Source organism: Dromiciops gliroides, chromosome 6, assembly GCF_019393635.1.
Source record: "Dromiciops gliroides isolate mDroGli1 chromosome 6, mDroGli1.pri, whole genome shotgun sequence".
Lineage (NCBI taxonomy): Eukaryota > Metazoa > Chordata > Mammalia > Microbiotheria > Microbiotheriidae > Dromiciops > Dromiciops gliroides.
In genome coordinates this window covers 50,333,558-50,346,291 of record NC_057866.1, presented here as the reverse complement: position 1 = coordinate 50,346,291, position 12,734 = coordinate 50,333,558, and the positions used below count along the sequence as shown (strand labels likewise).

The 12,734-nt window shown below is 40.4% G+C and overlaps 1 pseudogene; it reads right to left on the bottom strand.

Annotated features, from left to right (window-relative positions):
* Positions 1–798: 798 nt before the first annotated feature.
* On the bottom strand, positions 799–10,849 carry LOC122731976 (annotated as a pseudogene).
* Positions 10,850–12,734: the final 1,885 nt, after the last annotated feature.

Here is a 12,734-nt window from a genome sequence, read left to right as displayed (position 1 = left end):
TGAGGAAACTAAAGCAAACAAAGTTAAGTGACTTGCCCAGGGTCATGCAGCTAGTAAGTTGTGAGGCTGAATTCAAATTCAGTATTGAGTCTTCCTGACTCCAGGCCTGGCATTCTATCCACTGTACCACCTAGCTACCCCCACAATCCCCACTGCCACCATTTCCTTTAGTTCCTCAATCTAAAGGGCTTATATTTGTGTTGGTTATCACATTCCAAATGTATTTGCTCACTCAAGGCCTTGGAGCTTTGTTCAGCACAAGCAAACTGAAGATGAATTTAGGTAAACAGAGTTAAACTGATTAGTTTTTACCATACATAAAGCTGCTGAGAATACCAAGAGACACAGCATAGAGCAAAAAGAGAAGAGGGCCCAATAGTGGTGATAATAGCATCAGCAATGCCACAATGAGTCTATTCCAGGCCAGGTCTAGCAGACAACCTCCTTGTCTCCTTAGAAGAAAATCATCCAAGCCTGTGTAAAATAAATGCTTTTCTTACCACAGGGTCACACCAATGATCCATTCAGCCTATAAATTATTTTCTGGCAGGGATTCCAAGGAATGTTGGTAGGAGGGTTTACCATTAGTTTTGCTGGTTTTTTTTTTCATCCAGTCAGCTTTTAATTTTCTTCTCAACATCTAAAAGCATAGTCAAGGCCACCAGGCTGGGCCCCGGCTGGTGCCCTTTTAGTTACAGCTGTTGGTTGGAGCTAGTCCTTGGGCCTGGTCCATCTGGGGCCGGCCTCCAGAGCCCTGGAGTCTGGGTCCTAGAGTTCTTCCTGTGGGAAGCAGGTGACTCAAGGCTGGGAAGGGGCCTTGCTCTTCATCTGTTTGCTGTATTTCCTCTGGAGGCCCAGGGCCTGGCCCACGAGCCTCCAGGCTATGGCTGTGTTGGTCTGTGGTGGCTCCTTGGCCAAATGCAGGAGCTTTGGATGCTGGAGGGCTTTGATCTTGGACCGTTTGGTTCCCTGAGTGAGGGGACAGATCCTTAGTGCTGGGAAATCCCTGGTCAGGGCTTCATTGGCTGACACCAGGCAAGGAAGGACTCCCAGAACATGGGTGTCATCCACCCACTGGTTCTTGAACCCCTTCTCCTGAAATTCTGAGAACACTTCCATGAGGTCTTCCATCTTCAAGGAAGGCTCAAACCCGTAGTTTTCTGCCATGTGGCCAAAACTGTTCTCCCCCAAAGACTTCTCAGCTGTGAACCTCTCCATCAACCAGGTTGTCCATAATCAGCTCCACAGACTCATCCTCTGAACAGCTGCCCTCTCCTTCACCCTCCACCCTCTTGGGTGGGAGGGTCTACCGCCTAATCTCCGAGGATGGCTGGAGATTGGAGCTGTTCAGATCCTCTATCTCCTGGGAGTTCCCCTCCTGTGACTGGCTCTTGGAGCCGGGGGATCCAGCTCTTCTGAGTCTGGCTTAGGCTCACCCTTTTGGCTCATTTCGTTCTGGTCTTTGATATCTCCTGCCACTCCAGGCACTTCCTGATGGGGCCCTCGGGGCCCTGCTCCTTATTGCCAATGTCTTTGGGCTCTTCTGGGATTTCTCCAGCTGGGTTCCCATCCCCATCCCCGTCCCCAATATCTGCCCCTTGTGGGGCCCAGTTTGAACTCCACTTGGCTTTCCGGAGTAGCGCCGAGGCACATACAAGGCCTGGTCACGGTTGCAACTTCCCTGCCTCCGGCCTGGCCGTGGACCCCGGGATCCAGGGGCTGCCTCCTGGGCTGAGTTGGACCTGGGACTTCGGAACTTGCCCTGGCAGCCAGGCATCGGGCAGGAGAGAGTGAAGTTATCCATATTTGGTAACCTGCTTTCCAGGTGACAGATGATCATTCTCCTCTTCCATCCCTCCCCAGCTGAGAAGCTGCTCAGGAAATCAAAAGTCTCGGTGGTCCAGTGGATCAAGTACAGGAGGTGACTGGAAAGGGATGGGAAGAGAAACAGGCTGGACAGCTGCTTCTGCAGGAAGAATCAGTCCAGCTCCTCTTTGACATGGAGGACGAAGTCATTCTCTGTTGGGGAGAGGGTGACACTATCCAAGCTGAGCAGGGCCAGGGTGAATTCTGAGGATTCTGCCACTGGACCTTAGAGTAGCATCACTCCTAGTCTTTGACCTTCCTCCTCTTACCATTAGTTTTTTTGTTTGTTTGATTTTTTGTTTTGTTTTGTGTTTTTTGTTTTGGGGTTAAGTGACTTACCCAGAGTCCCAGGGTCACACAGCTAGTAAGTGTGAAGTGTCTGAGGCTGAATTTGAACTCAGGTCCTCCTAAATCCAGGGCTGGTGCTCTATCTACTGTGCCACCTAGCTGCCCCACCATTAGTTTTTAATACTTTTTCTTTTTCTTTTTTGGCGAGGCAATGAGGGTTAAGTGACTTGCCCAGGGTCACACAGCTAGTAAGTGTGAAGAGTCTGAGGCTGAATTTGAACTCAGGTCCTCCTGAATTCAGGGCTGGTTCCTTATTTACTGTGCCACCTAGATGCCCCCTAGTATTATACTTCTACTAATTACTATAATATATTAATTATTAGCATAATAATAATCAGGATAATATATTAAATAATAATTAGTATTTTTACTAATATTTAGTATTAGTCTCATTTTGAGGTTTATCAAATCCCTATAAAGTAGAAGATTGTTATTCCCATTTTACAGAGCAGGAAACTGAGGGTCAGGTTAATTATCTTGCCCAGATAGGATAGTAAATATCAGTCAGGATTGGAAGTCGGGTCATACTGTCCTAAAGACCAGCCTTCTAGTTGCTACTCTACACTGCTTTGAAGCCATTTTTTTTCAACCTTTACCCACTTTTTAGTGAAATGAGTTCTATAAGCAAATAATATGGAGCACTAGGATTAAAATCAGGAACATCTAGATGCAAATCCCTCCTTAGACATTTATGAGTCATGTGGACCAGGGCAAGCTACCCTTTTGGGGCTTCAGTTTTTTCATATATAAAATGATGGGTTACACTCAATGACCTCCAACATCCCTTCTAGCTTAGTCTGTGATCATCTGACTGCCTTTGATTTGTCATATGCCAATACTCCAGTGTATCTGTCAAAAGAAACCTTGTTCACATTTGGCATCATCACAAGGACAAGGAGCCTGGGAAAGGGTGGAAAGCAATCATTGATCAAAGTGTGAGAGCAAAGCCTGTGGTTGAGTGGAGGCTGGTGGTAGGGGCAGTCCAATGGGATCCCTGGGGCTTGGCTTCTTTCCATAGTTTGTGGCTGATATGACCTCTAGACTACAGGAGACTGGGCCACTTTGGGAGGGGCTGAAGGGCTTGGTACAGAAAGCTAGATGAAGGCAGAGCATTGTGGATAGGAAGATGGCTTATAAAGACATAACAGAGTACCCAGGGGCACTAAAGAGCCCTTAACCCTTCTGGCTTGAAAACTCAATTTGTACCTAAAAAGCTTTCTTAGGGGCAGCTAGGTGGTGCAGTAGATAGAGCACCAGCCCTGGTGGTGTACCTGAGTTCAAATTCGGCCTCAGACATTTTACACTTACTAGCTGTGTGACCTTGGGCAAGTCACTTAACCCTCATTGCCCTGGGGAGGGGGGAAAGCTTTCTTGGGTCCTAGCTAGAAAGTGAGCAAGGACTTTGGAGTTCATCCGTTTGAGCCCCGCCCCTTTTTTTTTTTTTTTTTACAAATAAGGAAATTGAGACCCAGAAGATTCAAATGACTTGTCCAGAGTAGTAAGTGGCTGAGAGAGGATTTGAACTAGATTTTTAGACTCCAAACACATTGACTCTTATAATACTCCATGTCACAAATCTACCTAACTTCAGTGATAGGAGTAGGTAGGGACAGGTTTTTTTTCCCTTGTCTTTTCATCCCTAACACAATACCTGGCACAAAGAAGGTTCTTAATTAATGCTTGTGGATTGATTGATTGATTGATTGATAAGGAGTAGAGATATGTTCTTCAAGGGGAATCACATTTTACAATGGAATCCATTTTTTCCAGAGGGGACAAAGAAAACATTACTTTATGGAAGCAATGGCCAAGAGGGAATAGTAAACATCTGAGATGACATCATTACCCAACTTTTCAGTCCCCTGGATTCATGGGTTCTCCATCGCTTACCTGTGTTGGGGAAGATTTTAAATAGCATGTGTTGTTGCTGTTGCTGCTGTTGTTGTTAATTCATGCTTATTTCACCACCAGAGGAAGGTTGAAGGGTCTTCCTCCTAGGTGGGTGGAGACAGGAAGAGGGGTGGTTCTCTGTCATACAGTTGGGTTAATTATCTGCATTTTTTTCATTATTTATGTACAATCCATCATTGGCACAAATCAAGATCAGTCACATTATACTTCATTATGGATAAAACACTTTATAGAACATGTTAAGTATCTTTTCATGAAATATACCAGTAACTTTTAAAATATTGCAGCTAGAATTAGAATCCAGATTATTAACTGCTAATCTTTTCAGGAGAGTGTATCTATGTATAACACATCCGAGATAAGTAATGAAACATCCCAGAATATTCAATTGGTTAGCAAGGCCTTAAAGAATGGAGGCTTCCCGTTCACCGTGCTCCAGACTCTTGGATTTCCCTGAATCTTCCTGTCCTGTGCCCTATTTCCCCAGAACCATCAGTGATTAAAGCCCAGAAAGTAAACTCATCCATGCTAAGATATTAGTGCTGTTCAGGTTCGATACTTTTCTCTGCCTCCCTTCCTCCCTCTTTCATTCCATCACTTCTCTCTCTGTCTCCCTGTCTCTCTGTGTCTCTATCTTAGATTTTGCCATTTTCTTCCTTTCTGCTTTTCATAGAGAAGCCAGTCAAACCAGATTTGAATCCTAGTTCTGACAGTTACTGCATGAGTGACCATAGATGAGCCATTGATGATGATGATGGTGGCTAGAATTTATATAAGCTCTTTAAGGTTTGCCAAGTGCTTTACACATGTTATCTTATTTGATCCTCACAACAGCCCCGGGAGGTAGGTGCTATTGTGATCCCCACTTTACAGATGCAGGAATTGAGGCTGAGAACGGTTGGGTCACATAGCTAACAAGTGTCTGAGGCAGGATTGGAACTTGAATCATCTGGACTCCAAGTCTAGTACCCTATGCATTGTGTCATCTGACTGACTCTCACTTTATCTATCTGTGGAACAAGAATTATATTTTTACTACCTACTTCATAGGGCAGTTTCTGTTAAAGTGTTTTGTAAACTTTAAAGTTGGATAGAAATATGAGTCATTATTGTATTTGTCCATAATATGTCAAGGAGGTGCAATTTTCTTGGTGTAGGAATGCCTTCCAGGAAGTCATATTACAGCTCATCTCTAATTTATTGGTTTAGAGAATTGCCTGAGGTTTGGTGACTGGCCCATGGTCCTGAAGTCAGTAAATGGTGGCAGTGGGACTTGAACCCAGGTCATTCTGGCCCCAACTTCAGCACTATGCTACCCTGCCTTAAGTTCTTTGTTTGTTTTTTGGTGGGGCAATGAGGATTAAGTGACTTGTCCAGAGTCACACAGCTAGTAAGTGTCAAGTGTCTGAGGCTGGATTTGAACTCGGGTCCTCCTGAATCCAGGGCTGGTGCTTTATCCACTGTGCCACCTAGCTGTCCCCTGCCTTAAGTTATTAACATCATCCCCTTAATAGGAATGAAGCCGAATCACTCATTACTAGTTGGCGAGTCACTAAATTTTGACACTCAAATCAGGAGCAAGGCTGCTCTCCTGACAGCCTTGGATGTGGAACCTATTCTAGCTCGGTCATGTAACTTATGGACGTGACCTTGGGCCAGTCAGCTTTCCTCATGGCGCCTGTGTTTCCTCATCTATAAAATGAAGGGGTTGAGGTAGATAATCTCTAAAGTCCTTTCCAGCTCTAACATCCTATAATCTATATGATAATTTATTTTTCCTGTGGCCAATGAGGTTATTTCAGAGGCTTTTGAGAAAGGCCTGGTATTTGCCACTGCTTTGTCCCATTGAAGCTTGGAAACAAAGACAGTTTATATGTAAGCCTTCTCTGAAGCTGTTTTTAAATGAATCTAATTTCATGTTCTCTGGAAATGAATTCCATCTGTGCTACAGCATTAAATCTCTGACCTATTACAGAGCATCTTATTAATACCCGAGAATCTCTCTTTTTTTTCCGAATGAAAGGATGTGACCCATACTTCCTGTCTTCATTTTGCAATAATTTCAGCTCTAGAAATGATATATCCCCCTTCTAAAAAAAGCTCAAAGTGAAGTATCCATTTTTCCAGATATTCCATCTTCACAGGCTATACCCAGTGTTTTAATTTTCTCACCTTAGCTGAGCCAGGGAAGGCAAAGAACAAGGCATGGAATCAAAATATCTGGCTTCAAGTCCTGTCTGACACTTTGTGGTTACATAACTGGGGGAAGTCTGAAGCTTCAGTTTCTTCAGCTACTCAGTGAGTAGCTGAAGAGTAGCTCAGGAGATAATAGCACTAGTCCCTGTAGGCTTGTGCTGAGAAAAGTATTTTCTAAATTTTAAAGGATTATATAAATATGAACAATTATTTTTTGGATATCCAAAATTTCTCCCATGTATCTCCACAGGTTTTGGAGTCAAAAGACTTGGGTTCAAATAAGGAGTGTGTTGATAAATGTTTAACAATCAGATCTCTGAAAGAAAAAAAATGCAACACATGCTTTTAAGTTTAATATGCATTATTGATGTTGTCTCCATCACTTTCTCAAGAGTAGGTAATAAATACAACAGCAAATCAGCTCCTAATTTATACTGTAAATGCTTGCACTGAAGGTTTAACAATTGGCTTTTGCAAGTCAGTTCAAGCTGGCTCCAGCACAGGCCTGATTTGAATCCGTTTTTTTATCTGTCTGGCAGGGCAAATTACTTAAACTTTCTGGGGCTCAATTTCTTTGCAAAATATAGAAATTTGAAAATATGACCCTTAATGTCCCTTCCATTTTTAAATATGTGATTCTTTAAGCATTCACTTTGTCTTTAGGAAGCATTTCAGATGGCAACATTATAATTCTCTTCAATGCCATAAACTTGCCATTGAATTTGCAGTTGGCTTAGAAAACTCCATGTATTCCGGAAAGAAAGAAAATACTTGTGCATTGTCTTGGCTCTCCAGTCCCATTACTAATTGCCTTCACTTATACATCCTGACTTACCCAGGCAGAAATCTCAAACATGACAAATATCTCTTGTTGAAACATAAAGAATCACTTTCTATTCACTCACATAACAGACCTTCCGCCTGCAATGGGCACAGTAGAAATCCAGCAGTTGCAGCAGCCTGATATGGAAATCCTTGCCAACTGTAGTTTAATTATTCTCCACTGCCAAGGTCTCTGGTTAACAGCAAGTCCCAATCAGGTCTTTTTTAAAATTGATATTGGTCTTCGTTTTCTTCTTGATTTGGATTTTAATTTTGTCAGGGATCTTGTTTGTCTCTTTTGAATCAGTCCTGGGTTCTTGTTGGTGGGAGACTGTCCTAGGGAGGAAATCCCTTCCAACAATGGAGACTGATATTGCTGCTGTAATTTACCACCTAATGGAGATCTCAAGGTGTAAGACTTGAAATGAAAACTACCTTTTATTCTTAGTAGAAATATCTTTTAATTTTAATTCTCCTAGAATTTTTCACCTATTTTTAAATGGAAGAAATGTGGAGATGACCCAGGTTCATGAAGAGAAAATGCAACAACAGAGTACATGTGACTTTGTCAGACCCTCCTAATCTAGAAGTACAAATTCCAGTAGCCAACTGAAGATTTATTGGTTAAGTATCAGTCTAACCAAATTTGAAGGGGCTCGTCACTAAGTTAGCTATAGGGTAATGTATTATTTTGTCCACAGAAATTCTTGGAAACTACCAAGTCTTGGGTTCCAATCTACATTGGGGAAGAGAGTTTATCCTAGCAGCATGGTGGGATCCTTGAAAGATTGCATTGAACAGTGGGGTTTACTTGGTCTCTAGTTGTATCTGTTTGAGGGCTCTCAAGAGAAAGAGAAAAGTATAGAAGGTACTATTTTCAATTTTAACCAATAGAATTTTACAAAAATGAAAGACTCTGTGCTTCAGTTTCCTGATGTGAAATGAGTCTGGGCTGGGTGACCTCTAAGGTCCTTCGAAGCTCTAAATTTATGACTAGTTAATTTTAAAATCTTTATGCTAACTAAGCTGTGAAGCTGGGCAGCTTTTTACCACCTTGTCCCCAAGGGCCTCTTGCTGAGATAAATCACCACAAAGCATGATAACAATTGACATTTGGAGTTGTTGGATTTCCATTGTGCCCAAATCCCTGTGTTGATAAAACATGTGAGATAGTCATGCCCAAGATGGCATTTCCTTTCCCTTCCCTGCTAAGCCTGCACACAACCATGGGTACAATACCAGCTGTAATTATTGATATGTAGCATTGACTGACCTAAATCTCTATCGTTTGGATTAGCTCTTCTTTCCCTTTTTGGTGGCACTATTTATTGACTGGGTCTCATGAATCCAGGGCTAAGGCCTGTTCTGAGTGGCAGATATGCTCAGGCCTTTCTGCAAAATAAGTCTGAATCCCAGAATATCAGAGGTATTTTTCCTATGAAGGACTGGAGTTACACAATCCAAGTTAGGTTAGTTATCTGGCTTCTTCCTAAAAATATGCAAATGAGGCCTTCATCACAGAATCTTTGGAAATGTGCTCCAAGATGTTAGAGTCATGGAAAACGCATAGCAGAGCAGAAAGTAAACTGAATTTGGATTCAGAAGATGGAGTCATTATTCTTTTACTTACTCTGTGATCTTAAGAAAAATGACATCACCTCTCTGGGCCACAGTTTTATCATCTCTGGAATGGCAAATTGAATTACCTAATGTTCAAGGTCTCATTTTTCTTACAGTCTATCAGAAGAGACAACATATACATATCTATACAAGAATATACAAAATCAATACAAGGTACTTTGGGGGTAGGCAATACCTGTAGCCATGGGGATCAGCCCCGTAGCTATAGGGATCAGCCAAAGACTTTGTGTGGAAAGTTGTTCTTGATCTGAACTTTGAGGGTAATAAGGGAATCTGGGAGACAGAGGTGAGTAGGGACTGCATTTTATGCATGGAAGAGAGCTTTTGAGAAACTCCTGCATCTGTATTGATTACATATAAGGCATGAGAGATCCTTATCGAGCATAACATAATCACTTCTCTTTGTCCTATCCTAAATGACCTAGGACAATATTACTTTACAGATGAATTGGAGTCTAGTAAACTTGGGTTTATGTCATGACCCTGAGCACTAACACACTTAGGTATCATATGACCATAATTTATATATATTTTCCTTTCCTTTGGTGTCAACCATCAGTTTCATTTTGGGCATGTTACTTTTGTTTGTTTCCTTTGTTAATCTCAATGGATCACAGAATTTCTGAGGTGGGAAGACCCTGCAGGCAACCAGTCCAATCCATACACATGCTAGACTAGTAATCCCCTCTATAATATCTATGGCAAATTATCATTTATCCTCCACTGAAAGACCTCCATGTGATGAGGAACTCACTATCTCTCAAAGCAACACATTTTTTTTAAATTGAGTCAAAATCTTATTCTTTGTAAATTCCTACCATTGTTTGTGGTTCTGCCTATATTTGTGAAAGTCTAGTCTCTCTTCCATGATAACCCTTCACATACTTGAAGATAAATGTCATGGCTTTCTCTTGTCCTGAAGTCTTTTCTCCGGGCTAAATTGCCTCTTAATTTAACCAGTCTTCAAATGGCATTTTTCTAATCTCCTAACCATCCTCCTCCTCATTCCTATGAATGAGTTGGACATCCAACATAACTGTCCTTCCTAAAACATGGTGTTTGGTACTCAACACAATATGTAAAATATGGCCTTTCCAGGAGAGAATAAAAGAAAAATAATCACCTCTCTCTTTCAAGATGCTATTATGTCCTTTTATCAATACAGTTTAAAGGTTACATTCATTTTTGTGCAAAAGCTGCTGTGTTGCATCATTGATTAATATTGAGGTTATAATTCATTGAAACATCCAGATTTTTTTCAGAGTTTTCTACGTACTTTTCTCCCACTTTCTATTTGTGAAGTTGATTTTCTGAACCCAGTGATGAGAGTTTACATTTATGCCTATAACATTTTCATTTTTAGATATGGTCAATTATTCTAAGTTGTCAAAGTCTTTTTGTATTGTATCATCTGTTTTTTTTACATCTTCAATATTTAGAATTTTATTTCCCAAATTACATGTAAAATACACATTTTAACATCAATTTTTCAAACCTTGTGTTCCAAATTCTCTTCCTCCCTCCCTCCCTGCCCCGCCAAGAGCTCAAGCAATTCAATATAAGCTATACATGAGCAGTCTTGCAAAACATTTTTACATTAGCCAGGTTGTGAAAGAAAAGACAAAAACAAAACTTCAGATAAAGGAACTAACAAAAAATATGCTTCAATCTGTATTCAGATACCATCTCTGCAGATGAATTGCATTTTTCATAAGGCCTTCTGAGTTGTCTTGGATCATTGGATTGCTGAAAATAACCAAGTCATTGATAGCAGATCATCTTACAACATTGCTCTTATTTTGTATACAGTACATTTTGCTTTGCATCAGCTCATGTAGGTCTTTCTGGGTTTTTCTGATATCATCCTACTCATCATGTTTTTAATAGTAAACTACATTTATATAGTACTTTAAAGAGATATTTCCTTACAGTTAACCCATGAGGTTGATTATTGCAACAACAGTAATAGATAACATTTATATAGTACCTTATATCTGACAAGGAATTTTCTTCACAATAGCCCAGCAAAGTAAGTACCGTACGTTTTGTCACCATCATCAATCATCCTCCATCCATCCATCTCCTCCTCCTCAATCAATCCTCATCTTCATCCAAACATCATCAATCCATCGAACATCATCATTACTCTTGTCTCTGCTTCAGATTTTTTCACAGTTACTATTAACTATTTCCCTCCATCCTATCCCCTCCCCCATATTAACTCTATTTTCTATCTTCTTTCACCCTATCCCACCTCAAAAGTGTTTTGCTTCTGACTGCCTCCTCCCCCACTCCACCCTCCCTTCTTTTAGCCCTCCCTTCTTACTCCCTTCTCCTCCTACTTTCCTACAGGGTTAGATATATGACTCCACCCATTTGAGTGTGTATGTATCATCTGTTTCTACCAATTTTGGTTTCTGTAAATTTTATAACCTGAATTTGGTCTTTGAAAACATCCTCAAATGACAAGTCCTGTCATATTTCCTGTGTTTCTATTAGTCTCTCTGTCTCCAGGGTAGCAGGGAGAGATGGGAAACTTCCTAAGTATCCTAGGACAAGGGATGTAGGGGAGGAATTGAATCACTGCAACACTTATTTATAAGAAATAACAAAGTGTTCTTAAATAGCATTTCATTCAGCTCTGCTTGGTCCTTTTCAACTAATCCCCTTACAATTCTCTCATGGTTGATTTGTCAAGTGAAGATGATCCTTGGCCCAAGAAACATTTGCTCCATCAGCCATTTCTTTTATTTCCTTTCTTATAACTTTCATTCTTTTCAATGAAATCTTCAACTGCTTGGTCAGCAAAAGCTGATGAAAATATATCAGCTCCTTTGCTTTCCTTCTTACTTCATGTTCTTTTCATCTATTCATTCTGAGGGTGAAGCTTTTTAAAATCTGTATTCATCTTTATTTGGAAGTTCATTCAGAACAATTGTATTGCTAAGACAGGGACACTCTCATTTCATCCTAGAGACAAAAGGACCCATTGAACATTTACACATCTTTAGATTAAGCAAGTAAGCAAATAAGGGTAGTCTAAAGGGAACCGAGCAAGAAGTGAAACTATGCCTCAATTTATTTTGACAAGTGAAGCTTAGTCTTATTTATTATGCTTGTATTTCTTAGAGTTTCAAGGAACGCACTGTAACCTCCTTAATACAAATAGCAAAGCCAAAGAGATAGATACTCTCACTAGAATCTCTTGTTGCCTGTTGGTACAGCTGTGAATTGGTCCAACCATTCTAGAAAACTGGATTTATGTTAAGTAAGTGCCTAAAATGCCCATACCCTTTGACTGAGAAATATTTCTGTTGGCATATACCCCTTAAAGGCCAAATATAGAACCAAACAAAAAGGATGAAAAATATGTATGAATTATTTCGTTAGATTGCTACCAAAATGTCAACTGTTATTATTATGTTTACTTTTTTCTGTGTCCCTCTTTGTGTTATTCTCTCCCAGAATTCCCTCCCCTTTCCTTTTGACCTTTCCATGTGAAGGCATAACTCAAGCCACAGTTCCATCTGTGGAGTATTACCTGGTTATCACAAGATTTTAGATTTAGAACTGGAAGAGACCTTACTGGTCAGCTAGTCTATCCCCCTCCTTTTATAGATGATGAACTGAAATCTGCTTAAGGGTCTCACTGAAGATCATTCAGGTAATAAGTGAATTTGACTGGAATTTGAACCAAGTCTCACATCTTATTCCAAATCAAACTCTTTCTATTGCATAATTCTGAATATACTTATCTTCATTAGTCTCTCCCCAGAACTCATCAGTGCTTTGACACTTAATTATATATTGTATTATTTTTATAAGTTTATTTATTTTAGTCTTTTCTCTGGGACTTAATGGTCAACTTCTTGAGAATCAGGATCATATTTTAAATATCTTATTTATAATAGTAATGATCACATTTCACATGTGTTGTGTAGGTAAAAAAG